Source organism: Triturus cristatus, chromosome 2_2 (assembly GCF_964204655.1).
Source record: "Triturus cristatus chromosome 2_2, aTriCri1.1, whole genome shotgun sequence".
NCBI classification, from domain to species: Eukaryota; Metazoa; Chordata; class Amphibia; order Caudata; family Salamandridae; genus Triturus; species Triturus cristatus.
The window spans coordinates 1,201,434,630-1,201,460,209 of NC_140582.1; positions in this window are offsets into that span (position 1 = coordinate 1,201,434,630).

The window sequence follows — 25,580 nt, forward strand, 5'->3', positions numbered from 1 at the left end:
ATAAAGAGACTAGGGGTTACTTTGATAAATAAATACATATATATTTTGAATATATATCTGTGTGGTGTCCTTTCATTGGTATAAAAGGGGGTTGCATTTGGTAAAACAGCTGGCTTAACACGCTTCACGAGTTTAGCCTCAAAGACTGCTTAGCCTACGCTACCACTAGGGCAGCTAGTCCGAAAAGGTTGACTTACAACCACACCATAAGGGTTGCTTGGCATGGTACAAGGTGATCACTTTAACTAGTGAGCATCATATACCAGGCCAACTTCTCACAGGGCCATATTTACAAGTACAGAAAAAGTCAGCCAGGGTGGCTTTTCCTGCCCTTGTAAATATGGGGCAGCAAAATGCACTGCTGTTGCATCAGGTGGCGCAAGGGGCTTGTAAATCTGCCCCAGAGTTTCTTTCCAGCACAAAACAAGTTTTGCACTGGAAGATAAATTAGGAAAAACACACTTTGTGCTGGTTAGCGTCATTTTTGTGACACAAACCTGGAGCAAAATGTTAGCAAATTTGCCCCAGACCAGACAAATATATTCCACATATTTTACTGTGCATGAAAATCAAAATAATTCTATATTCCTATAAGTATGAAAAATAAGGGGCATATTATCAAGAAACGGAGTTAAAATTATCGCTGCTTTAGCGGCAGAAAACTGCCGCTGAAGCGGCGATAATGGGCTTGATAATATGCCCTTGAGAGTTTCAATAGAAGCCCATGTTTTGGTGTCAACATGGGCTTCTATCAGAATTCTCAAGGGCATATTATCAAGCCCATTATCGCCGCTTCAGCTGCAGTTTTCTGCCGCTAAAGTGGTGATAATTTTAACTCCGTGCTTGATAATATGCCCCAAGTACTGTGAGAAATATGTGTAGCTATTGCTCAGAGGATTGCGGGAAAGACAGATGTTGCGTTCACTTCCTATTTATACTGCCATCTCCGCCCTTCCCCACTCATTACTAGAATAGCCAAGAGTGAAGTACCACAGGCCATCACAGTAGCGCAGGTCGTTACTAGATGTCCCTGTGGAGTCAGCAGGACAAGAAGCAGTACCGCAGGTCGCTACTAGATGTCTCTGTGGAGTCAGCAGCACAAAGTGCAGTACCGCAGGTCGCTACTAAATGTCCCGGTGGAGTCAGCAGCACAAAGTGCAGTATCACAGGTCCTTACTAGATTCATAGCTGCCAGGGTTTCAGAATACAATGTGTAACATTTTCATAATTTCAATGTAATTATGGGTGCCATTTCAACAACTATGAGTGAGGTGACAGCGCACCACTAGGCAAGGTCACCATTGTTTTTAGCCTAATTTATGCTTTGTGTGTTTTAAATTGGGTTTTAACAAACTGTAATCTCTGTTCACTTTAGAATTTTAACAACGAAGCTTACTTGTGCATTTTGCTCGATTCTCCCTCATCCCCGGTCCACTGCAGCATCAGTTGTTTGCGTGGAGGGATGTGGCTCCGCCCTCCACCCCTCATTTCCACTACCGGGGGCATTACATAAGCAATATGGGTGCCCAGCCGCGCAGCGGCGCGCCAAAGGCAAGCCCGTCTGTGCCAGTTTGTCGCCATACACCACACATGCTGCCAATTATGATAATATGGGGTACACTTACAACCGGAATGAGTTGCTTGCAATCAGGATGCAGGTGGGCAGGTGCAAACAATCTGGTCTGGCGGGGGTAGAGGGTCCCTTCGGCTGCAAATGCTGTGGCTTCTTGTCTGGCACACCCGCAACGCTTAGCAGCCACCAGCCCCCCCTTCGGAGAAATTACACGGCCATTTTCCACCTAAATTGCCGCTCCCTAGCCAAACACTTTGCCGATGTTCATGATCTCCTGGAAGCTGAGTCCCCCGACGTCCTCTTCCTCACAGAGACCTGGCTTTCAGAGGACATGGTCGCGGAGCAAGTGCTCGCACTCCCGTAAGGCTGTAAGATACATACCTTCAACAGGGAAATGAGAGGCGGGGGTATTGCGGTCATTCTTAAAACAGGCTACCTTTGCACCTTTAGAAAGCAAACCGTTGCCAGTTGCGAATGTGCCCACTTTAAAATCACCCTTAATCTCAACTACACTATGACAGGTTTACTGATCTACCGACCTCCGGGTCCCTCAAAGTCTTCAGGGAAGCTCTTAGCGAGACTGTCAGTGCCCTGGTGGTCAATGACTCTAATTTTACAGTAACAGTTGATCTTAATCTGCATCTGGATAACCACTCTGACTCCAAAGGGACGTTTTTTTGGGCCGATCGTGCAGCATCTCAGCTCGATCAACAGGTCTCAGGACCAACGCATTCAGCTGGCCACATGTTGGACCCAGTTTTTACAAATATACCTTCCCTTACAGTCCAACCCCCTATACCGATGGGTTGATCGGATCATTATCCATTCAGGGCATCAGGCCTACGCGTAATTTAGATAAAACATTTTCCCTCAAACGCCCCTGGCATAAACTGAATTCCATACCCACCTCTCCGCCACCTCCCCAGCTTTACCGGCTGACCCTAACAAGGCTAACTCGGTCTTCTCTAACTGGATTAGCCAGCCTCTTGATAGCCTGATTCCAGCTAAATTGTCCATGAATCGTCAATCTAAATCCCATCCATGGTACAACACTAAATTAGCTGCTTTGCGTAAAATCTGTAAAAAGCTGGAGAGAATCTGGAGAAGGGACTATGACCTGACATCTAAGGATCACTACCGGGTAGCCGTAAGGAGATACCACAGGGCCATCCAAGTAGAGTGTGCAGCATATTATGCTGAGCAAATCAGCAAGAGTACTAACCCAGCGAAGAGTATCTTCTCCACAGTCTCAGGCCTTAAAACTCAGAAAGACGCCGTAGGTCCATTGATCACCTCTGATCAACAGTGTGAAGAGCTTGCTTCCCTCTTTATCAGGAAGGTAGAAGACATTTATAAATACTTCCCTATGGTCCAACTCGGCCCTCCTGAGGCATCTTGCAATCACACCAATGTCACACTAGAGGCTTTTTCCCCTATTCCCCCGGATCTATTACTCACCCTTTGTTCTAAAATCAAGTCAGGCTCTCCAGTCGATCCACTGAAGCCCGGCCAATTTTGGAAAATTCTACCCACTATCTTACGTCCTTTAGAACAGGTAATCAATGGGTCCCTCAGTACAGTGGTCGTGCCTACGGTGTGGAAACAGGCCAGGGTGATACCACTGCTCAAAAAAACTTCCTTAGACCCAAAAAAGCCAGAAAACTTTCAGCCAATCTCCCTGCAACCTTGGGCTGCAAAGATCGCGGAGGACTATGTTAACTCCCTCCTCACGGAACACCTAAACTCCAACAACAGGCTCGACCCTTCCCAAAATGTTTATTGCCCTGGTCACAGCACAGAGGGGCATATCAGCAACAACCGGCAATAATTATCGCTAGGCGCACTTAGCGCTAGGATAATTAGCGCCCGCTAACATGGATTTTTATCGCTGAGATAGCGTGCTATTAGCGACGCTTATCTCAAAAGCGATAAAAATCCTAATGCTACCTGCCTAACGTGAGATTATCGCTGGAAACCCAGTGATAATCTCACGAAATGTGGTGTTAGCTTGTTGATAGGGACTCACAAACTTAGCCATGATATCCACCTTCCATAGGATATCATGGCTACGTCAGTCCTGAAACAGGCGTAAGGAAAGTAGCGATAACAGGGGTTATCGCTACTTTTCCTGCCGCTATGCTTCATAGCGTGGGGCTTGATGATAGGAGAAATGTCGCTTAGCGACATTTCTCCTGTCATCTCAGGTCAGGAACACCCACTTTGCATTTCATTAGAGATGCAAAGCTGGGCGTTAAGATTCCCGGCGCTAAAGCAAGGTTTCACGCGTTAACACCTTGTGAAAACGGCCGCAAAAGCGGCGATAATTTATTATCGCCGCCTTGTAAATATGCCCCAGGGTCGGTGCTCTTGGCTGTGACAGAACATCTCTGGACAGCTTTAGACGCTGGGCAGACGTCAGCACTGATACTTCTGGATCTCAGTGCCGCGTTTGGCACTGTGTCCCACGCCATCCTGTTGAGGCACCTGGAGGAGGCTGGAATCATTGGCTCAGCCTTGAAGTGGCTAGCCTCATTCCTCACGGATAGGATATTTCAGGTTATAGCTCCCCCCTTTACCTCGCGCATCCTTCCCATCAGGCAAGGGGTACACAGGACTCTTCCCTGAGCCCTCTGCTTTTCAATCTTTACGCACAACCTCTGGCTGTAGTAGCCAAGAGCAGAGGGCTGACCATGGTCTCCTACGCCGATGACACACAGTTGGTGGTGGCTCTCTCGAGCGGCTCCAAGCAAGACCATTTTAGATTTCAGGGTAATCTTGCGGCAGTCGCCGAGTGGAGGACCGCCAACTGTCTCCAACGGATGCCAACAAGTCGGAGGTATTGTTGGTGGGAAAGGACCATGGCCTATGGAATGAGCTCTGGTGGCCCAAGAGCCTAGGCACTGACCCCACCCTCAAGCAGGCAGTGAATAACTTAATGGTCTGGATGGATGCTTCCCTTAATTTCCAGACTCAAACTAAAAAGGTGGTGGGAACCTGCTTTGGATTGCTGCGAGGACTCAAACTCATCCTGGGCTTCTTTGATGCCCCTACCAGTCAGATCATCATCCAGGCCCTGATTATGTCAAGACTTGACTACGCAAGCTGACTGTATCTGGGAATGAACAAGACAGAAATACAGAGGCTACAGAGAGTTCAGAATGCGGCCGCAAGATCCCTCCTCGGTCTGCGTAGAGCCTGCTCAGTTACAAGCGCCAGTCGCAGTCTCCACTGGCTGCCTGTGGCTAGGCGAATTGAGTTTAAGGCTCTCTGTATAGCCTTTAAAGTCCTGAAACTTGCATCCTGGAATATCTTGACCAACTTGCTTCTACCCTATGATCCCTTCCGCCAGCTCCGCTTCATGGGACAACACCGGGGTGGTCCCCTGAGTCAGGAGGGTCTGTGCCGGAGGTCGTTCTTTTCAGAACAGAGCAGCCATCCTCTGGAATTTGTTGTCGGCCCACATTCGGGGTCTTAATAATTACCTTGAATTCAGGAAAGCCATAAAACCCTTTCTCTTCCCCACTCCGTAGGTCTCCCTGGGCTCTCTCCGATCTTGGTCACCTCATTGCTGTTCAGAGCCGGGACGCCTCTTTGCTCGGGCAGCTGTTGCGCTTTATAAAAACTACTAACATAACATAACATAACTTACTTTCTCGCGGGCAAAATCAGACAATGAAGATGATTGCGATTTGCCACTCTTTAACAGTGACCCTCAAGTATCCATAACCACTCTCTCACATGCTTTTATTTTGTTTTTTAGAGTTACTCATACCAGTGTAGTGTGTCAGAGCACTGAACATCACACAGGGACAATGAATCATACATGTGTAAAGCAGTATATAGGAAATGTTACCTAAGAAGTGTAGGAAAGGAATCATAGGTCATTCATGCTGGGTATAGTTTAAGAGTGCTTGATCTGAAGAAGCACAAACTCATCTCCTTATTTATGAGGCCTTTCGTCACTTTTACGCTGCTGGTGTATCACTTTTTGCGACGCTGAGGCAGCCTAAAAAATGTGCCATGTTGGGCCCTATTTACAAAGTGATGCATCTAGGCAGATGCGTCACTTTGTAAACACCTGCGTCACATAATACCTGCACCAGGTATAATGTATGAAGGGTGGGCTTACCCCAAAAAAGGCCTGGTAGAAGTGGGGCAGTTAAATCTATAAGATTTCACTACTCCACTTCTAAGACACAATTGCGTCAATATCTTACGCTTCCCTTACAGCAGGCGTAAGACTGACGCTGGCCCATTAATGCATGGGACTTGCCCCATGCGAAAGGACACATTGCTGAAGTTGTATCTGTTTTCAGACAGACCCCAGCAATGCATCACTTTTGCACCTACAGACACGTCAGAAATACTGACATATCTGTAACTCCTTGCAACATGATGTGTCATACAGTAAATATGACGCATCCATGATTTCACAAGGAGGGAGCACTGAGAAAAGGCGCTTCGCTGTTTTCACGTAGCGATGCGTCACTTCCCATAAATAAAATATACCTCCATGGTTGGGGGTTGTCTTTTCTAATAAGAATTGATTTCCACTCAACTGAACCCTTTTTGCAACATTAGGATAATGAAAGACTGGGCCGAAATTAATTGGCCGATTTACAAGCCCCTTGCGCCGCTGGTGCGTCATGTTGTGTGACACACCGGCGGGCAACCTGCTGCATGATATTAACAAGCACAAGTAATGCCATCCTGCATGGCTTTACCTGTGCTTGTAAATATTGCCCCTTTTCACTAAACACTTTGGGGGATATGCATAATAGAAGTGGTGGAGTGAGGCGTTAAACTATTCCACGGCCTCATAAGGCCCGATTTTTCTGCTAGGCAATGGATACAGGAACACACAGATACACTTTGTTCCCTACAAGCTGACATGATCGCTTCAAAACATTTACAGACACGTGTGAATATCTACAATCTAGTGATCCGTGTAGTTGCGGGTAAACCTGGGTACACATACTTAACATATAATGAAGGCGAAACAGTACCCATAGCATACAAATCACACTTGTACAGAGATACAGATATTCTGACGGCCGTAGAGACTGCGGTAGTGAGAGAAAGAGCGCAGCCTCAGGGGAAACAAATAATTGTCGTGACTCTAGTACCGGCCTTAGAGGCTGCTACATAGGCAAGCATCCCAAACGCTAAAGCCTTAATCCGGGATGGATACAATGAGTTAATTCTCTCACTGCATCAGATGTAGAATATAGATACTACCCAAGTCTAAAAACACATGCATTCCTGCAATATGAACAAGAATATCCTCTACCAAATGAAATAATGCCTCTAGATCAGTATGAATACTTAATTTACACTGACCGATCTGCGCAGGCAGCCATAGAAAGTAAACAGCAATTCAGTGCGGCATGTGTGATGGCAAAAGGTCGTATGCAGGACGGCAAGTTCCATCCAAGCTGTACAAAAACACAGTCCCTAGGGGAATGCACGGCTCAGCTGGCAGAATTAAAAGCTTTGATAATGGCATTGGTAAATACGGATCGAGAATTCCCCACACTAATTGTGTGTGATTCTTTTTACTGTGTCCAGTCATACAATGAATATCTTCACTTCCTGGGACAGAATGGGTTTAAAGATTCAAAAGGTGGCACAATTAAGCATAAAATGCTATCGGAACAGGTAGCTAAGTTGAAAAATGAACTACCAAGAACTCACGTGATACACACACTGAGTCATCAACGTGATGGCGTTCACGTTGAAGGGAATTCATTGGCTGATGAAGCTGCAAAGGGGGCAGTATAACTGCTTCGGTAGCTGCAATTATTCGTTCGAGAACGAGAATAGACGGACAGATAATTGTAGTTGTCACTGCTTCACGCACAAACAGCCCAGCAATACCGAAAGATTTTCCACTCAAGTACTCCTACAAGTTAGATATAAACAACATTCCATATGCTCAGATTCCTGGAGTGAGGGATAGAGTAATACCAAACATGGATCGCAGATTAGATTTAATACTAGCTGCACACAAGGGTCTAGGTTCTGCACACACTGGAGTTCCCGCGACAGTTTCTTTACTGAAACAACGCTATTGGTGGCCAGGATTACTAAGATGAAGGGCTCCACCATGAAACGTCCTGCGCAGACACCTCTACTAAAATCAGACAGACCATTAGCTTGCACCTATCTGGACCACTGAGGCCCACTACACTCAGGTGGGGCTTACAAATGTATCATGGTCAAAGTGGATTCATGCTCAAGATTCCTATGGGTATGGCCTCAGCGCTTGGCTGACACTCAAACGGTTATAAACGATTTGTGAGTCTTTATGGGATCATACGCAGTTGGCACATTACATTCTGACCCTGGCCCCAGGTTTAGCTCTCTGGCTTACAAGGAAGCCATGGAAGGTTTGGGTGTGGCATTGCGGTACTCCTCACCGTACCATCCTGAGGGAAATTCGCTAGTGGAGAGGAAAAACCGGGACTTAAAGCAGTCTTTAAAAGCTAGGGTATTAGGTTCCGGTCACTCACCTATATGGGGTACAGCCCTCAATTATCTGCCAAGAAACTCTCTAGGTGGGTCACTCCTGACGAGGTTCTATTTGGGACAAGAATGTGGGTACCTGATCTTGATTGTGAAAGCACAGTGGATTATGAAAAACATTTTGACATCAATAAACGTTTGGCTGTTTTACAGGATCTGAATGTGTCCAGGACACAACAAAGTAATGTCCATATATAGCAGGCCGCCACTGGGGAAGTAAAATCAGTAACAACAAGACCTGTCAGGATTCCTAAAGTCAGGGATCTGGTCAGAGAAAAGATATTGGACAAGAAAGAATGTGGGCCATCATACAGAAAGCCCGTACCTGTCCTAGCACCCGAAGGAACAAGAACTGGACTCCTGCAGCCTCTTGCCGGGAAAGAAAAGAGATTTGTCTCCATTGATCTGATCAAACCACACTAAGTGGCCGATACTGAATAGTAGGCCTCGTGGACTCCTGTGTTGCCGAAGTCCTCTTCTTTCTAATATACAGCAAGTTCAAACAGAAAGACTCATCACGTTTGAGGAGTCTACTACACAGAATGATGGACTATGACATAACACCAAGGAACTCGTTCCTCTTGGAACTGATATTCAAATAGAAAATCAAAATCAAAATAAAATACAAACTTCAATTTGACCAAACACTGATGTCTACGTAAACGTACCTCGACAACGTACCTCGACAAGATCCAGCTAGAAGTTAAAAAAAAACGGCTGAGCTAATGAAAATAGACTGAATTGCATCTTGCTGTTTCATAGACTTTGATACCTTTTCAATGGATCTGAGCGAATCTGAAACGATGCCAGACCAAAAAACTTGTCAACAACAACTCAAAGACTTTTTTTTTTTCTTTAAAAGACTTACCTGCTGTCACCGTGGTTATAACTATGGATAATTACCGGGATCCTTTTCTTTCTTTTCTGGTCAGGCTTAGTAACTGTTTTCTGCTTACTTATTAATGGAACTTACCTTCCCCAAAGCTCTGCAACATCAAAAGTTAACTTACTCCTGAAACATCATGCTTCATCACATCGCGAACACAGTGACTTGTCTTCAGTGAACATTGCAGCAGTTCCTATATCTGATGCTATAGCATGGGACAAGGTTGATTATGACATTTGTAGCCCGACAGAACTTTTAGAAATACCACATTTATTTAAAATTTCCTTAAATTATGTTATTACCTCCAGGACATTTTCCGATGATTGGGATTTTGAAACTGCAAATAATATGTTGTCTGATTTAGAACAATCTGCCGCATTTTCTAGCAATGAAATGTTGGAAGACACATCAGATTTTAACACCATGTATTGTTATCAACATTTTGGTCATAACTTCCTACTCAAATCTAGTATCCCTAGAAATGTTTTCACATATCACCAATGGGAACATTGCCCAACACCGCCAAAAAGAAGTTCAAAAACGTGTGCACAAACGTCATCCTACGTCCGACAGCGGCAAAGCAAGGTAGCACCCCTGGGGAGACCTTTGGGTATATAAACATCACATCTTGCTGAGACAGAGAGAGGAGATCAGGACTTCCAGCCCAACACACTGAAGCGATACGCTGAGGTTCCTGTATGCAAATACTCCAGCTCGCAGTGGTCTAACATCCTTTGCGGGGTGTCCACCTAGAGACCAGAACGGGTTTCCACAGTCTCTCACTTCAGGTAATGGGGTTCAACTTTATCCTAGACGGATTCTTGGCTTAATACCTACACACATGCTAGATACACTCAGGTACGTCTAGTTAGGATTGCATCGTAGGAGTACGCATTTTGTCATGTATTTTATATACTTGCCTGCATTCATGATTTTAGCAGAATGGTAGAAATCTACCATCCTTTTACTTTACTAGTGCTTCTAGTCATTTATATCTGTTTCTGTCTAATGATTGTTTCAGCAAATCTATTTTACACCAGAATAATGACTGTTCATTAATCCTTACTGAAAACGTCACTACCGTTTATTCTGTGTGACTGAGCGAAAAGTAGAACACTGCTTCCACGGTACTGAGGGATCAAAGTTGTCATGTTCAATAGTTGCCAAGAACTATTCTCTCCTTGGTAAGAGGGGTTTTTAGTGGCACTGAGAGCTAGCTGGTATACAGGCTAACATACCCGATAGGGGTGTCCAGAATCAGTCTGACACCAATCCTATAGTCTATGTTGTCTAAACGCCCAGAACCTAAATAGATATATAGGAACTACACGACACCCTATGCTTATAAAATGACACAGCTCAGCACAGCAAAATGGCTTGCGGCACTTTGGTTTGATATTTTTGTGAAAATGTGGCCCTGTGTTTTTTGTACTGCATTGCAGTATAAAATGCAGTAAAATTTGTTTACAAAAAAAATGAGTGGCGATTTCCTTTTTAATGAAATCTGATCAGTGGCATTGGATGCCCTTATTAGTTTGGTGATTGTAAATAACATATTGGGCCTTCTTACGGGGAGTCTATTGACTGATGAGAGTACTGTGAGTTTGTGGTTATTGGTACGTCTTGTCTCTTCGTTTTTTTAAAACAGACCGCATCTGCTGACTCTTAATCTGGTGCTCTTAGAAATCGCTTTATATTGACTCCATGTCAGTGCACTTTCGGAGAGATTTGTCATTTCACATAAACCTTACAAAATGTATTAGATTGGGCAATTAACTAGCAGCGAATCCAGAAAAGTATTTTATACGTTTGAAAGATTGTATAGTTTGTAAAGTACCAAATGAATGTCTAGTGTGAAACACAAAGGAGCTTATTTACAAGCTCATTGTTCCGCTGGTGCGTCACTTTTTTAGACGCACCGGTGGCGCAGTCTGCCTACCCATATTTACAAGCCCACATATAGTCACCCAGCGTGACTTTTCATGGCCTTGTAAATATGGTTCCCTTTCACGCATTACTCTGCGTGAAAGGGGCGTTCCATGGGTGTTGCTGTGAGTGTTCCCACGCATCATCCATGGAACTTCATGCAGTTCCAGATTTACAACATTTTGTAAAACTAGGACTGTGTCAGAATTCTATGCCTCCCCAAGGGAGTCGTAGGAATGGCGCAATGAGGAGAAATTCTTTTATCTCTCCTCGTTTTTTCCTTTTTCAATGTGTGCTGCATTATGCGCATAGAGGAAAATACCAATAATGATTGCTTTTGTGCAGTCATCCCACAGTGCAGGCACCCTTGCAACATGACGCAAGGATGCCTGCACTGGCGCATTGCAACCAATTGTGCGCCAGCACAGGGCAAAGCACAGGGATGCGTCCTATTGTTGTTAATTAGAGTTCCCGGTTTTATGGTATTTATTTTTTTAACATTTCCATCTGTATTTATCCATATTTCTTTTTTGGTTATCTTAATGGCCTTTATCCATATTTACTTTGTGTTTTAATAATAAATGGAGCTATAAAATGTGATATTTACACATTTATTTTACACTTGGATGTGCACTCATACATGGATGCCTGTCACGTTTTAGCAAATTAAGCAGCCACATATAACAAAACACTACACTCTAAGGTACATTTTGAGGCTATACTACAAATATGTGTGAACCATGCTACATTGTACATTTTTTATAACTATCGCTGTTGTCTATCTGATCAGCTGTTGCATAACTAAATACTTATAAGGTCCCAAAAGCGAGACCTATTGGCTATGACAAGCGGTCGTGTGGCCGCGAAAGTTAAAGTGAACGCGATCAAACATCAAAGCGGCCGTGAAAGTAATCGCGGTAAAGCGCGGCGCGCGTGCCCGCGCACATGCACTGTAGCTCTAGTCTGGCCTGGTAGCACTTTTTGGAGCCCTCTCAATAAGTCTCGCCAGACCAGCGCATGCGCTGGGTCAGGCGAGACCTAAAAACATAGAGGGAAGAGCATATGTGAGGACAAAGAGAACAAGTACAGGCTATGCCAAGCGGAAGTGATCGCAAACACCTAAAAACATAGAGGGAAGAGCATATGTGAGGACAAAGAGAACAAGTACAGGCTATGCCAAGCGGAAGTGATCGCATTTGCGATCAAACATCAAAGCGGCGAAAGTGAAAGTAATCGAGCAGAGCATCAAAGGGCTGGGTGAGAAGGGAGGGGGTAATGCAAGGAGCAGAGGAGCAGCTGTGCACGTGCACGCCATCGTGCACTCAAACCCTAGGCCAGCAAAACCATGTGGGTAGCACTTTTGAAAGCCCACTTACAAAATGTCTCAACGAAACCTAAAAAAACGTGTGACATCACCGTGCTCGAGAGTTTCATTGCCACGCAAAGTGCAATGATTACATCCCAACTGACCGTGCTCCCTCTAGGGACCACCTTTTTTTTTTTTTTTTTGGTGAACTACACTTGATCGGCACCAAAAGGCTGTTAAATCCTCCTAAATAGAAGCTCCAAAAATTCAAGGAATTATTCTCACCGCCACACATCGTGCGAGTGATCATACATCCCTGGATCAACACATTACTCATACATCAGCAGCACCATAGTTCTGAAGAGCGAATCCCAAAAATATAATTCACCTAATAATATTAGTACGAGGCTGCAACTTGTCACGATCAACAATGGTGAGTGCGGCATATAATCTGAGTCTACAGGATTCATTATAATGAGTGAGACACGCAATGAGGGTTTGTATGCAGATATTACGCATAGGATTATGGGAAGGCGGTAGGGTGACCAACCGTCCGTAAATTTCACGGACTGCCCGTTGTTTGGGCCCCTTGTCCGAGAGCATTTCTTTCACGGACGCCTTTTGTCCGTAATTTGGGGACGGCAGCAAGCTGTGCTGTCCCAAAGGTGCCCATCGGAGCCGGCTCGCACCCCTCTGAGGCTGCAGCAGCCCCTCCCGCCCTCGCTCAGTCCTTCTAGGGGCCACTGTCATTCTGACGTGGCTGACTATCACCTAAAGAATGGCAATGGGCGGAGGTGAGGGAGGCACCAGGGTCGGACAAGTGTTTCATGGACCTGCCTAACTTTGACCTGTGACTCGCAGATCAGCACAGAGCAGAATAGTGTGTGTGTGTGTGTGTGTGTGCGTGTGTGTGGTGTTGGTGGTTGGGGGGTGGATAGGGGCAGTGGCAACAGAAATAAATTATGATAATGGTAAATCAAAAAGAAGCACAAGGCAAATGTAGTGAGTAAGCAAAGGAAGAATAGACTGCAAATATTGAAAGAAAGCTGGAAAGATAGAGAAAGATTTAGATTAAACAATGGAAGGAAGGACACGAGGATAATCAAATGAAAAAAAAGGAACACAACATAAATGTTAATGTCGAATATGGAAATGTGAAAAGAAAATGAAATATGAATTTAAAGAATAAAGAGAGAATGAGAAACAAAATGAAAGGATACACAGACAGAAAGATGGAAAGAAAAATAAATGGAGGATGTAAAGAAGAAAGTAGAGAACAAACGTGGATAGAGAGAAGGACATAAGGAAAGAAAGAAAATGAAAAGACCGAAAGAATAAAAGACAAACGTCAATATAGGTCAATGCAGTTTTTGACCAAGTTTCTTTCCTGCTGTAAAAAGAATAATTTTGCATTGTTTTTGCAAATTTTCATCAGGGAAACAATTTTCAGACTTCATAAGGAAAGACCAGGATAGATCACTTTGGGGCATATTAGCTACAAAAGGCGATAATGATCGCCAGCGAAAGGGAGCGTGATTTTTGTTATCGCTTCAATTCCTGGACACTTTTCGCATTCTTATCGAGGTATTATGAACACGTCGATAAGATGCGATGGTGTCTGGGAAAGGAAGCGATACCTGCCGCTAACACGCGATAGGCAAACTTCCGATAGCATGGGAGCAGCGCGTTAGCGGTTTGTTAGCGGCAATACCTCATAACATGCCTGCATATGCCTCATATTATGCCATAATATTCCTGAAAACTCCCTGTATGACATGATCAATGGCCCAATGAGCACGGCACTCTGCAGCATGAAAAATGAATTGAAATTGTATAACTTCAGTAATGCAGTCAGTGACTCAGTGAATGCCAATAACAATGTTATGTGAAGGCCAGATACACTGCAATGTCTCCCAATGGGCTTGCTAAAATGCGTTATAGAATTCCAATAGAAGCCCAGGTTAGATGTTCTGCACATCTAACCTGGGCTTCTATTGGAATTCTATAACGCATATTATCAAGCACATTATCGCCGTTTTAGCGGCAGCTTCCTGCCGCTAAAACGGCGATATATCAGCAACACCCGGCGATAATTATCGCTCAGCGCTCTTAGCGTGAGGATAATTATCGCCGGCTAGCGTGAATTTTTATCACTGAGATAGCGTGCTATTAGCAACGCTTATCTCAATAGCGATAAAAATCTACACGCTAACAGGCTAACGTGAGATTATCGCTGGAAACCCAGCGATAATCACACGTTACCTTGTTGATAGGGACAGGCAAACTTAGCCATGATATCCTCCTTCCATAGGATATCATGGCTAAGTCTGAAAATAAGCAGACGTAAAAAAGCAGCGTTAACCGCGGTTAGCGCTGCTTTTTTTGTCTCTAACAGGGTTAGCGACATTCTTGATAATAGAAATGTCGCTAAATTTCTCCTATTATTTTACTCTGGAACGCCCCCTTTGCATCTCATTAGAGATGCAAGGGGAAGCGTAGAGTAAAAGGGTGCTAACATGCAAATTTGCGTGTTAGCACCCTGTTGTTGATAGGGTGCTAGTTTTATCTCTGCTTTTTTGGCTTTTAAAGCCAAAAAAGCAGAGATAAAGCCCTTGTTGATATGCCCCCTGATTCTCTCCTCTGGTGTAGAAACGAAACCGGCGTCTCCTCATTTTATCCTTCTGTGCTAGAAAGCGCCGCGCAACCTCTCCTCATTTCATAGCGCCCTCACCAGGCGGGGGATAAAGCTTGCTGTGAGTGTATGATTGGACTCCTCCCCCGGTGACCGTGTGAAGGGAGTCGATCTCGTGTCACACGGTGGGCGTGAGTGTGCAGGTAACGGGTCCACTGTCGGTTTCTTTAAAGCGCTTCCACCGCTGAGGATCAAACAACAGCAGCGCCCCAAGACTGAGCGTCACCGCCTTCCCCCAATCCTTTGCGAAATATCTGCATACAAACCCTCCTTGCATTTGTGCTTCACCCCTAAAACTATGAATAAACTATTTTAATAAATCCTGCCTTCGCAGATTGTCTTGTACGTTTTTGTATCATTCTCTCTATTGTTAATCGTCACAAGTTGCAGACTCACACTAATATTACTGGGCGATCGTAGTTTTATGTTCTCGCAACTAATCCTGGAACAGCTTCTTACAATGTAAATCGTGCATCCGGGTGTGACGTTTCACTTGCACTTTGTGTGGCAGTGAAACTCATCTTGAATTTTTGACGGACGTTTCCTGGAGGAAACGTCTACATAGTAACGTAACGAGAGATGTTTACTACCTGTAGTAGATTGGGGATATGGATTACAAAGTCAATGATGATTTATAATGTTATGTTATTGTTTATTTCACTGAAAATCAGCTGTGACCAGGACACACAATCAGCTTCTTTGTTCCTGCACATCTGTCGCCTCTTAAATCGAACGCACTTTCCTGTTTTGAGGAGAATGAAGACGACTGGAGAAAGAGAGGAGCCGCGTTGATCGATAGAGCAGGCTTTGTAGAGCAGAAGGATGAAATGAGGAGATGGTGCACTGGGCTTTGTAGAGCAGAAGGATGAAATGAGGAGACGGATTACTTTCTTCACGAGAGGGGCGAGGACTCTAGAAGGAACAAAGCATCCTCCACTTATCTCATCTGCTTTACAGAGCAAAGCCCTCCTCCCCCTCCTTCGACCCTCCTGAAGAAATGAACCCAACGTCTCCTCATTTCATCCTTCTCCCCATTTCACCCTTCCGATCTCTGGGGAAATGCGCGGCTTCTCTTCTTGAATCTTCTTCTTTCTCCCCGAAGCAGGAGCGTGTTTGTGATCTAGAAGATATGAGGGGAGTAGAGTCAAAGGGGCTGGGACTGTCTGAGCCTGCGTGCACATATTAATAGCCTATGACGAGAGTAAAACAAGCATTGGCATAGCCAATAGGTCTCGCTTTTGGGACCTTATAAGTATTTAGTTATGCAGCACAATATCCTTGGTGCAACCACATCAACTGTTGCATGGCTAAACACTTATAAGGTCCCAAAGGCGAGACCTATTGGCTATGCCAATGCTTGTTTTTCTTTCTGCCAGAAAGGAGAAGCATCTTATGCTTAAGGACTGCATCCAGGAAGACGGATGAGGACGTGATTCGTTTTACTCAATGTAATTGGTGGACAGTCTGAAACTTACACCTTACTGGCCAAGCCACACCCTGGGTGAGCGTAAGGGACTGTAGAAAATGACGATTTAGGTAGGTAAGTGGGAGGGCGGCAGAAGCCACAGATCGCCTCTGCCTGGCCTAGTATTGGCTCGAGGTTTCAACAGGACTTTAGGGACAGCCAGAGCTGCTTCCACACCTTCGTGATATTTACAAGCTGGCGATAATAAATTATCGCCGCTTTTTCGGCCGAAAAGCGGCGATAATTTTATCGCCTAATTAGCAAGGCCACGCTAACGCGTGAAACCTTGCTTTAGCGTGGGGATTCCTAACGCCCAGCTTTGCATCTCTAATGAGATGCAAAGTGGGCGTTCCTGACCTGACCTGACATGACAGGAGAAATGTCGCTAAGCGACATTTCTCCTATCATCAAGCCCCACACAATGAAGCATAGCAGCAGGAAAAGAAGCGATAACCCCTGTTATCCCTACTTTCCTTACGCCTGCTTCAGGACTGACTTAGACATGATATCCTATGGAAGGTCGATATCATGGCTAAGTTTGTGAGTCCCTATCAACAAGCTAACAGCACATTTCATGAGATTATCGCTGGGTTTCCAGCGATAATCTCACGTTAGGCAGTTAGCGCTAGGATTTGTATCGCTTTTGAGATAAGCGGTGCTAATAGTACGCTATCTCAGCGATAAAAATCCACGCTAGCCGGCGATAATTATCCTAGCGCTAAGTGCGCTTAGCGATAATTATCGCCGGTTGTTGTCGATATGCCCCTAAAATGTTGAAACTGCTGCAAAGAAGCTGAAATGGAAGGGCACTAGTAAGCTCATTGTACTGTAAACAATTTTGTATCCATGGGGCATATTATCAAGAAACGGCGTTAAAATTATCGCCGCTTTAGCACGGCAATAATCGGCTTGATAATATGCCCTCGAGAATTTCCATTGAAGCCCATGTTCTGGTGTAAACCTGGGCCTCTATTGGAATTCTCGGCGGCATATTATCAAGCCCATTATCGCCGCTTTAGCGGCAGTTTTCTGCCGCTAAAGCGGCAATACTTTTAACGCCGTGCTTGATAATATGCCACCATGATATTAAACAAAGATATTTTTCATTAACGTTCTGTGTAGATATGCAAACACACATGCAGTTAAGCACAAAAAAAATACTTACCGGATGCAACAGACTGACACTTAGGGGGATTATATATGAGCCCCTGCGTCACTTCTCATAAATGAGGCCCTTACATTATAAGTAAGCAATGTGCTATTAAAGCCAATGGGCCTTATTTATGAGAAGTGTCGCATAAATTAGTGAAAGCAGCGACACTTCTCAGTGCACCCTCCTTGCGACACCTAGGATGCGTAATTTTTACTGTATGACGCATCGTGTCGCAAGGAGTTACAGATACGTCAGTATTACTGACGTATCTGTTGGCGTATTGCTGGAGTTGTGTCGGAAGTGTGACGCAACTCCAGCAATGTTCCTGTCACATGGGGCAAGCCCGTTGTGAAAGGGCCTGCGTCACCCTTACGCCTGCCATGAGTCAGGCGTAAGGTTTTGATGCATTGGTGTCCTAGAAGTGGCGCACTGAAATCTCCTAGATTTCACTGCGCCACTCTTACGACCCTTTCTTGCGGGGAACGCCCGCCCTGCATACATTATACCTGGCACAGATATACTTTAGCACAGGGGTTTACGAAGTGTCATTTCTGCCTAGATGCATCACTTCGTAAATATGGCGCAACATGGCGTATTATTTACGCCACCGCTGCGTCACTAAAAGTGACGCAACGGCGGGGCAAAAGTGACGCAAGGGCTCATAAATAAGCCCCCAAGTATCACACATTCCCAAATGGACAAAACTATCAACGTCAAACAGCAGAGTGGACAGACATCAGAGACTCATTGTTTCAGAGCCGGCATTAGCACAGGTGGTGCCCGGTGCAACAATCTTTTTTGGCTCCCCACCGGACCTCTTTTTTCACTGATTCCCTTACTACCACCCTCCATCAGTGCCTGCCATCCCTACATAGCCCCTCTCGCACATGCATTTGATTTGTTTTAAAATCAATCAATCAATCATAGCATTTGTAAAGCGCACTACATACCCGTCAGGGTCTCAAGGCGCTGGGGGGGGGGGGGGATGAAAGCTGTTACAGTTCGAAGAGCCAGGTCTTGAGAAGTCTTCTGAAGGTCAGAAGGTCTTTGGTCTACCGTAGGCGGATGGGGAGGGTGTTTCATGTCTTGGCGGCAATGTGGGAGAATGATCTGGCGCCAGCGGTCACTCTTCCGATGCGGGGGACGGTGTTGAGGGCGCGCTCTGCAGAGCGAAGCTGGCGGGTGGGGGTGTAGAGGCTGAGTCGGCTGTTGAGGTACGTTGGTCCGGTGTTGTGGAGTGCCTTGTGTGTGTGGGTGAGGAGTTTGAAGGTTATCCTCTTGTTGACAGGGAGCCAGTGCAGGTCTCTCAGGTGGGGTGTGATGTGGCTGCGGCGAGGGATGTCGAGGATCAGGCTTGCGGAGGCGTTCTGGATGCGTTGAAGCCGTTTCAGGAGTTTTCGCGGGGCTCCTGCGTAGAGTGCATTTCCGTTGTCCAGTCTACTGCTGATGAGGGCCTGGGTGACCATCCTTCTCGTTTCAGTGGGGATCCACTTGAAGATCCCGCGAAGCATGTGGAGGGTGTTGAAGCAGGAGGAGGACACAGCGTTGACCTGCTTCGTCATGGAGAGGGTAGAGTCGAGGATGACCCCTAGGTTGCGTGCGTGGTTGGTGAGTGTTGGGGGTGTTCCTAGTGCAGTCGGCCACCAGAGGTCTTCCCAGGCCGATGGGGTGGATCCGAGGATGAGGACCTCCGTCTTGTCCGAGTTCAGCTTCAGTCAGCTGTTCCTCATCCAGACGGTGACGGCCTTCATTCCTTCATGGAGGTTGGTTTTGACGGTGTGGGGGTCCTTGCTGCGGGAGAGCATCAGCTGGGTGTCGTCTGCGTAGGAGATGATGTTGTGGTCCTGCCGTCATGCGACGTGGGCAAACAGTGCCGTGTAGACGTTGAACAATGTTGGGCTGAGGGATGAGCCTTGGGGTACGCCGCAGATGATCCCGATGGCTTCAGAGTGGAAGGGGGGGCGGCGGACGCTCTGTGTTCTGCCCCAGAGAAAGGAGGAGGTCCAGTCCAGGGCCTTCTCTTGGATTCCGGCGTCGTAGAGGTGTGTTCGTAGTGTGCGTTGGCAGACCGTGTCGAAGGCGGCTGACAGGTCCAGGAGGATGAGGGCCGCGGTTTCTCCGTTGTCTAGCAGGGTCCTGATATAATCGGTGGCCAGTGATGAGGGCAGTTTCGGTGCTGTGGTTGCTACAGAACCCGGACTGGGACGGGTCCAGGATGCTGTTCTCCTCGTGGAAGCTGGTCAGTTGTTTGTTGATGGCCTTTTCGATGGTCTTTGCCGGGAACGGGAGCAGGGAGATGAGTCGGAAGTACTTGAGGTCCTTGGGGTCCGCCTTGGGTTTCTTGAGTAAGGCGTTGATCTCTGTGTGCTTCCAGTTCTCCGGCAAGGTCACTGTCTCGAAGGAGATGTTGATGGTTTTCCGGAGATAGGGTGAGATGGTGCTGCTGGCTTTGTTGAAGATGTGATGTGGGCAGGGGTCTTCCGGGGATCCGGAGTGGACGGTGTTCATGATCTTGATGGTGTCGTCATCGTTGATGTTGGTCCAGGCGAGCAGGCGGTTGGTGCGGGTGGTGGTCGTGGGAGCGGGGATCTCAGTGGTTGCCGGGGTGGTGACGGCGTTCAAGCTGTTGTGGATGTCTGCGATCTTGCGATGGAAGAAGGTGGCCAGCGAGTCGCACAGGTCTTGTGAAGGTGGGATGTCGTTGGTGTTGGAGCTGGGGTTGGAGAGTTCCTTCACGATGTTGAAAAACTCTTTGCTGTTGTGTGCGTTGTTGTCTAGGTGGTCTTTGAAGGAGGTCCTTTTGGCGGAACTGATGAGGTGATAGTGTCTGCGGGTGGCGTTCTTGTGTGCTGTGTAGCTTTCCGGTGTTCATTCAGGGATCCAGTTTTTTTCGAGTTTTCGAAAGGATCGCTTGGAGGCCTGGAGGTCTTCGGGGAACCAGCTGGCTTTCTTGCTGGTGTGGGTGTTGGAGGGCTTCTTCAGTGGGGAGAGGGAGTTGGCGCAGTCGCTGATCCACTGTCTGAGACTGCGAGCGGCGGTGTCGGGGTCATTTGGATCTGCGGGTGGGCTCCGGGCGAGGGTGGTGGAAAGCTGGTCTTGGGTGACTTTGCTCCAGCAGCGGTGTTGGGTGCGGTGGTGCGTGGTGGGTTTCCGGAAGGTGAAGTGGATGCAGCGGTGATCGGTCCAGTGGAGCTCGGTGGTGTGGTTGAAGGAGACGTGGGAGCTTGCGGAGAAGATGGGGTCAAGCGTGTAGACGGCGGAGTGGGTGGGTGTAGCTGCTCAAACCTGTGCAGAGTCAGAGCACTTTACATCACACACACATTATACAGAGACAATCATTCGTGGGTAATTCATTCTAGGAAATATTATATAAAGCAGTGAAGATTACAAGATGTAGGAATGAGTATCACATATCATCCATACTAGTAGGCAGTATATTTTAAGAGTGTTTGGTCTGGAGAAGGAACGTACCACAGTGGTTGGGCTTGGCTTTACTATTAAGATTGCATTTCTACCCAAATTAACTTTTTTAGCCAAACTAGGATAATGAAAGACTGGGTGGGAAAACATAACGTTATAACTAGGGCTCCCGGTTTTATGGTATTTATTTTTTTAACATTTCAGTCTGTATTGATCCATTTTTATTTTCAGGCCTTTTTATGTGTATTTATCCATATCTATTTTGGTTTTTGCATATAAATGTAGTTGTAAAACTGAACATTTCCATATTTATTTAAAATGATAGACATGCACTCATACTTTGATGTCTGTCATGTTTTAGCTATTGAAGGGGCATATTATCAAGGACGGCGTTAAAAATCATCTCCGGTTGAGTGGCAGAAAACTGCCGCTAAAACGGCGAAAATGGGCTTGATAATATGCTCTATGGAATTCCCATCACAGCCCATGTTCTGGTGTGCACATGGGCTTCTATGGGAATTCTCCAGGTCATATTATCAAGGCCATTATCGGCGCATCAGCGGCAATTTTCTGCCGCTAAACCGGCTATAATGTTAACGCCGCATATTCACTGCGAGGGGTTTTGGAAAACAGGATAAATGGCGCTCAGGCAGGTAAACGGTAAGGTACAGTGAGAGAAAAGAAGAACAATGACTTCACGGTGCAAACAGGTCAGGGGAAGACCCAAAACCCCTGTGTAAGGTGTGGGCAAAAACCCATGCCAAAACAATTATCAACAAGCCCTGTGCACACGTTTACGATAAATAAGACATTCACAGAATAGTCAAAGTAGTTCAACACTTGTCGTTCTGTGAATGTTGTTTTAATTCAAGATGAGTTCATCAATACAAAGAGCGCCAGCCGACACGTGTTTCGTCAACAGGTAGAAACCTGTGACCCTTCAGGGCTGATGTAAGTGAGTTAGGGATGGAAATCGAGATGTCGGTGAAATTTCAAAAGGATCCGAGGTAGAAAACGGGTGTTCGAATCACAGAAACTGGAGTAAACAGATCTCACGGGCGGATACGACCGTGTACCAATGGAGCCTGGTGTAGGCGGGTAAAGAACAAGAGTGTCTCACTCGCCGTCCTGGATAATATGCCCCCAAGTTGCCAAATTGTTCCGAACAGTACATGCACTGGCAAATATTAGCATTATACCACAAATGTATGTTGGCAAATGCAGTTATTTAAAGACATTTCATCATGTTTTTTAATTTGTCATGCTGTCCATCTGCCCAGCTGTTGGGCTATAATTCATGAAAGGCAGCACAAAGAGTCACATAAAAGAAGCACATTTTCTGTGTTTATCAATTCTTAAAAATAAATGCAGACAGAGAACACATTGTTTTCTGTCTGTATTTTTCTATAAAAATCCGTAAAAACGGAAAACAGGGTACCTTAGTTATTACCCATAAAGCTGCTCAGCCTAGATCCTTTCAATTTATTTCAGGAATGCCCCCCTGTGTGCTGCTACTGCCACCAAAATAAATGAAGAGTGAAGCCTGAGAAGCTTTAGAAAGGGCTTTTCTGTAGCCCCGGGGAGTCCCCGTGCACACCCGACAGACGCACGCAAGCAAAGCGCTCCTTGTTCAGTGTACCGGCGTCTGCTGCGGAGGTGGTACGGCACAAGGCGTTTGCATCTCAATAGAACGCAAGGCTTTTGCTGGCTGATTTTGTTTTGCCCCTGAAATGCCCTGGGAAGGATTCCACCGTTTAGTAAAAGGACTGTGCACTGTTTGTAAACTAATTAAAAGAAATGCACTGGTTTAGCCCTGTGCTAATAAAATAATGTGCAATATTTTAATCAGTAATGTGTCTTACTAATATATCTACTGACGTCCCTGCTCTTTTCCAGGTCCTGGGGCTCACATACACTGGCTCTGGGAGTGCCTAAACCTAAATGTGTTTCTCTAAAGATGAAAGTGAACATCATCAAGATTCCAACGGATAAAAACAAACCAACATAAGGCAAAACTGAAATCAGGACACCATGCTAACGCATGAACATTAAACACTTGTTGCAAGTACATCCTGGTATCTCTCCCTTGAGTGACTTTACAACTTGTACATTTGCAATTTTTTCTGTTTGTATCTCTTATGTAAATCATGTCCTTGTGTAACGCAACTGGTTCTTTTGTAAAGCGCTCTGACACCATCGGGTAATGTTCGCGCTATATAAAATAGCATTAAATAAATAAATAAATCCTGTGTGTGTGCCAATATTAAAAGACCAACCCTTTTGAGGGCCGGCCGAGCATTCTGGCTTTGTTTTGTTCAAATAAATGCAGTGCCTCATGATATAATAAAGTCGGAGGAGTCCTAATTAAGCGTGACTAATGCATTTTAATGTGGTGATGCGGTCATCTGCATTAAAATGCGTTAGTCTAACCCTGATGCATGATACTTGGCAGGGCTGTACCTGCCAACTCACTCCCACTGTGTGTGACACAATATTGGCCCCCTTCACATGATCACCTGGTGAGGAGCCGAAATCTGCCCCCCTCAGCAATCTTTTGGGGCATATGTAAAAGGTGAGGCCCCAACACCACTGGAACATCATTAAAAGTGACATTCTTGTGGCGATGGGGCTTGTAAATATGCCCCCAAGGGCCATATGTACAAGAGAAGTGGCAGAGACGGCGTGAGGTCGGGAAGGTGTACGGGCGCCTTTACCTACGAGGAACTGTCTCGAGGGACCCACAGCCGAATCTCATAGGGAATTCTTTCTGCTTTTCTTGGAATACTACTTCCACGCTCTCCTAAGTGACACCAGATTAATAATTATAGGCCACACACCTTCTTTGCTTATCACAAAATAGCTTTCTGGTCCTGAAGAAGTGCATGGGATCTCCTCCTGAGACCCTGATATAGCGCGAAACATGTTGATCTAGGGGTATGTTATTTATTTAGCTACATAGGGCCGTTATATCCCTCACAGCAGCACCACCTTTTTGGTTTTTTTTACTAATGACAGAGGGACCCCCTTTTTTCAATAAATTCTTCAAGCACCTCTCCATTCATTTTTTAACTTCTCGCTAGGACACCACTGCCACTTACCCACACACCCATACAGCTTTATTGAAAATATCTCCGAAAAAGTGACTCTTCGGGGGACCCGTAGGGCATTGCAGTGCCGGCCCGACGAAGAGGAATAGCCCAATGATGAAGCATGACAACCTTCTGGGTGTGTGACGGCATCATGAACAGGACACACTGTCCCCCCCAAACACAGTAGTAGAATGACAAGAGCTCTTTACACTTTTTTCCAACGATAGGAACGATGACTCTTGTTGGTTATAAGGAGCGTGTTGTTACCCTTCCTGGCTTAATGACACGCTCTGCCACTTCTGATACGCACGGCTGCACCATATTTACAAGAATATGGTGAAACCCTGAGCGCAAGGGTGTCTGCGTGCAGGGGAAGATTGTTTATGCACAGGAAGGTCCCCTTCTTGCACATAAACAATCATGAAATGCTGTTTTGTAACTTTTATGAGTGCTGCTTAATGCAGCACACACAGAAGTTGCAAAACAGCTTCCTGTACATAAACAATCATTGGCCTTTTTCTGTTTTCATGTGTGCTGCACAAAGTAGCACACATGAAAACAGCAAAAACAAGGAGAAATAAAACATTTCTCCTTGCTTCGCCAGGTTAAGACCAGGTTTTCCAGGGTCTTAATTCTGGCGCTGCCTCCTATTTACGCCTCTCTTGTAAATGGGAGGCAGCCTCAGAATCAATGGGTGTTGGAGTGGAACGCCCACCGCAACACCCATTGTCCTCCCCTTTTACGCTAAGTATAGCTTGAAAGGGGAAAATGCAAATGCTGCAAAGCGGATGACGCAGATTTTATCCACCTTGCCTGGCTCTGCAAACCTATAGCGACGTACTGGTCACAGATAATGGGCATAGTGACCGAGATGATAGGGGTGAAGATTGCATGTACATTGGAGCTATGTCTATTAGGCCTGCTGAAAATGATATCTGGGGCGTAAGTTAGCAGCGGTGGCCCTATTACTGGCTAAATGCCGAATATCAATCTGTTGGGGCGGGAAAAATGTACTACATAAAGAAAAGGCTGCCTACGTGATATGGTCTACTGTAAAACACAGCTGAAAAACTATGCAAAAGAGCTACCTGAAGCCTCACGATGACGAGATTTCCGGGCCCCATATGTTGTTTATATGACGAATGCAAACTCAGACCTAACACACTAATATATACAAATGTGGGGATAGTATTATATGCTGTGATCGATACCACGTGCTTTTACCTTTGTTCATTGTTAGGTACAAAGCGGCGATGGCCTCCCACGATAGAGGAATGGGCTATGTACAGATCAAGGAATCGCATAAGATGGAGATTGTTCTCACTGTTATTTTTTATGTTTATGCAGAATATTTGTCACTGCATTGCACAGCGGCTCCATATGCTATGTAATCGGACATGTGTAACATGGCAATGTGGAACTGTAACAAATGTCCTCTCTGTTATGAAAATCAATAATCCTTTGTCTACCGGAGTGCCATCTTTCTAAAGAAAAAGCAGCAAAGCTTCAGGGCTCTCTGATTTGCAAACATTACCTTTGCTCTTG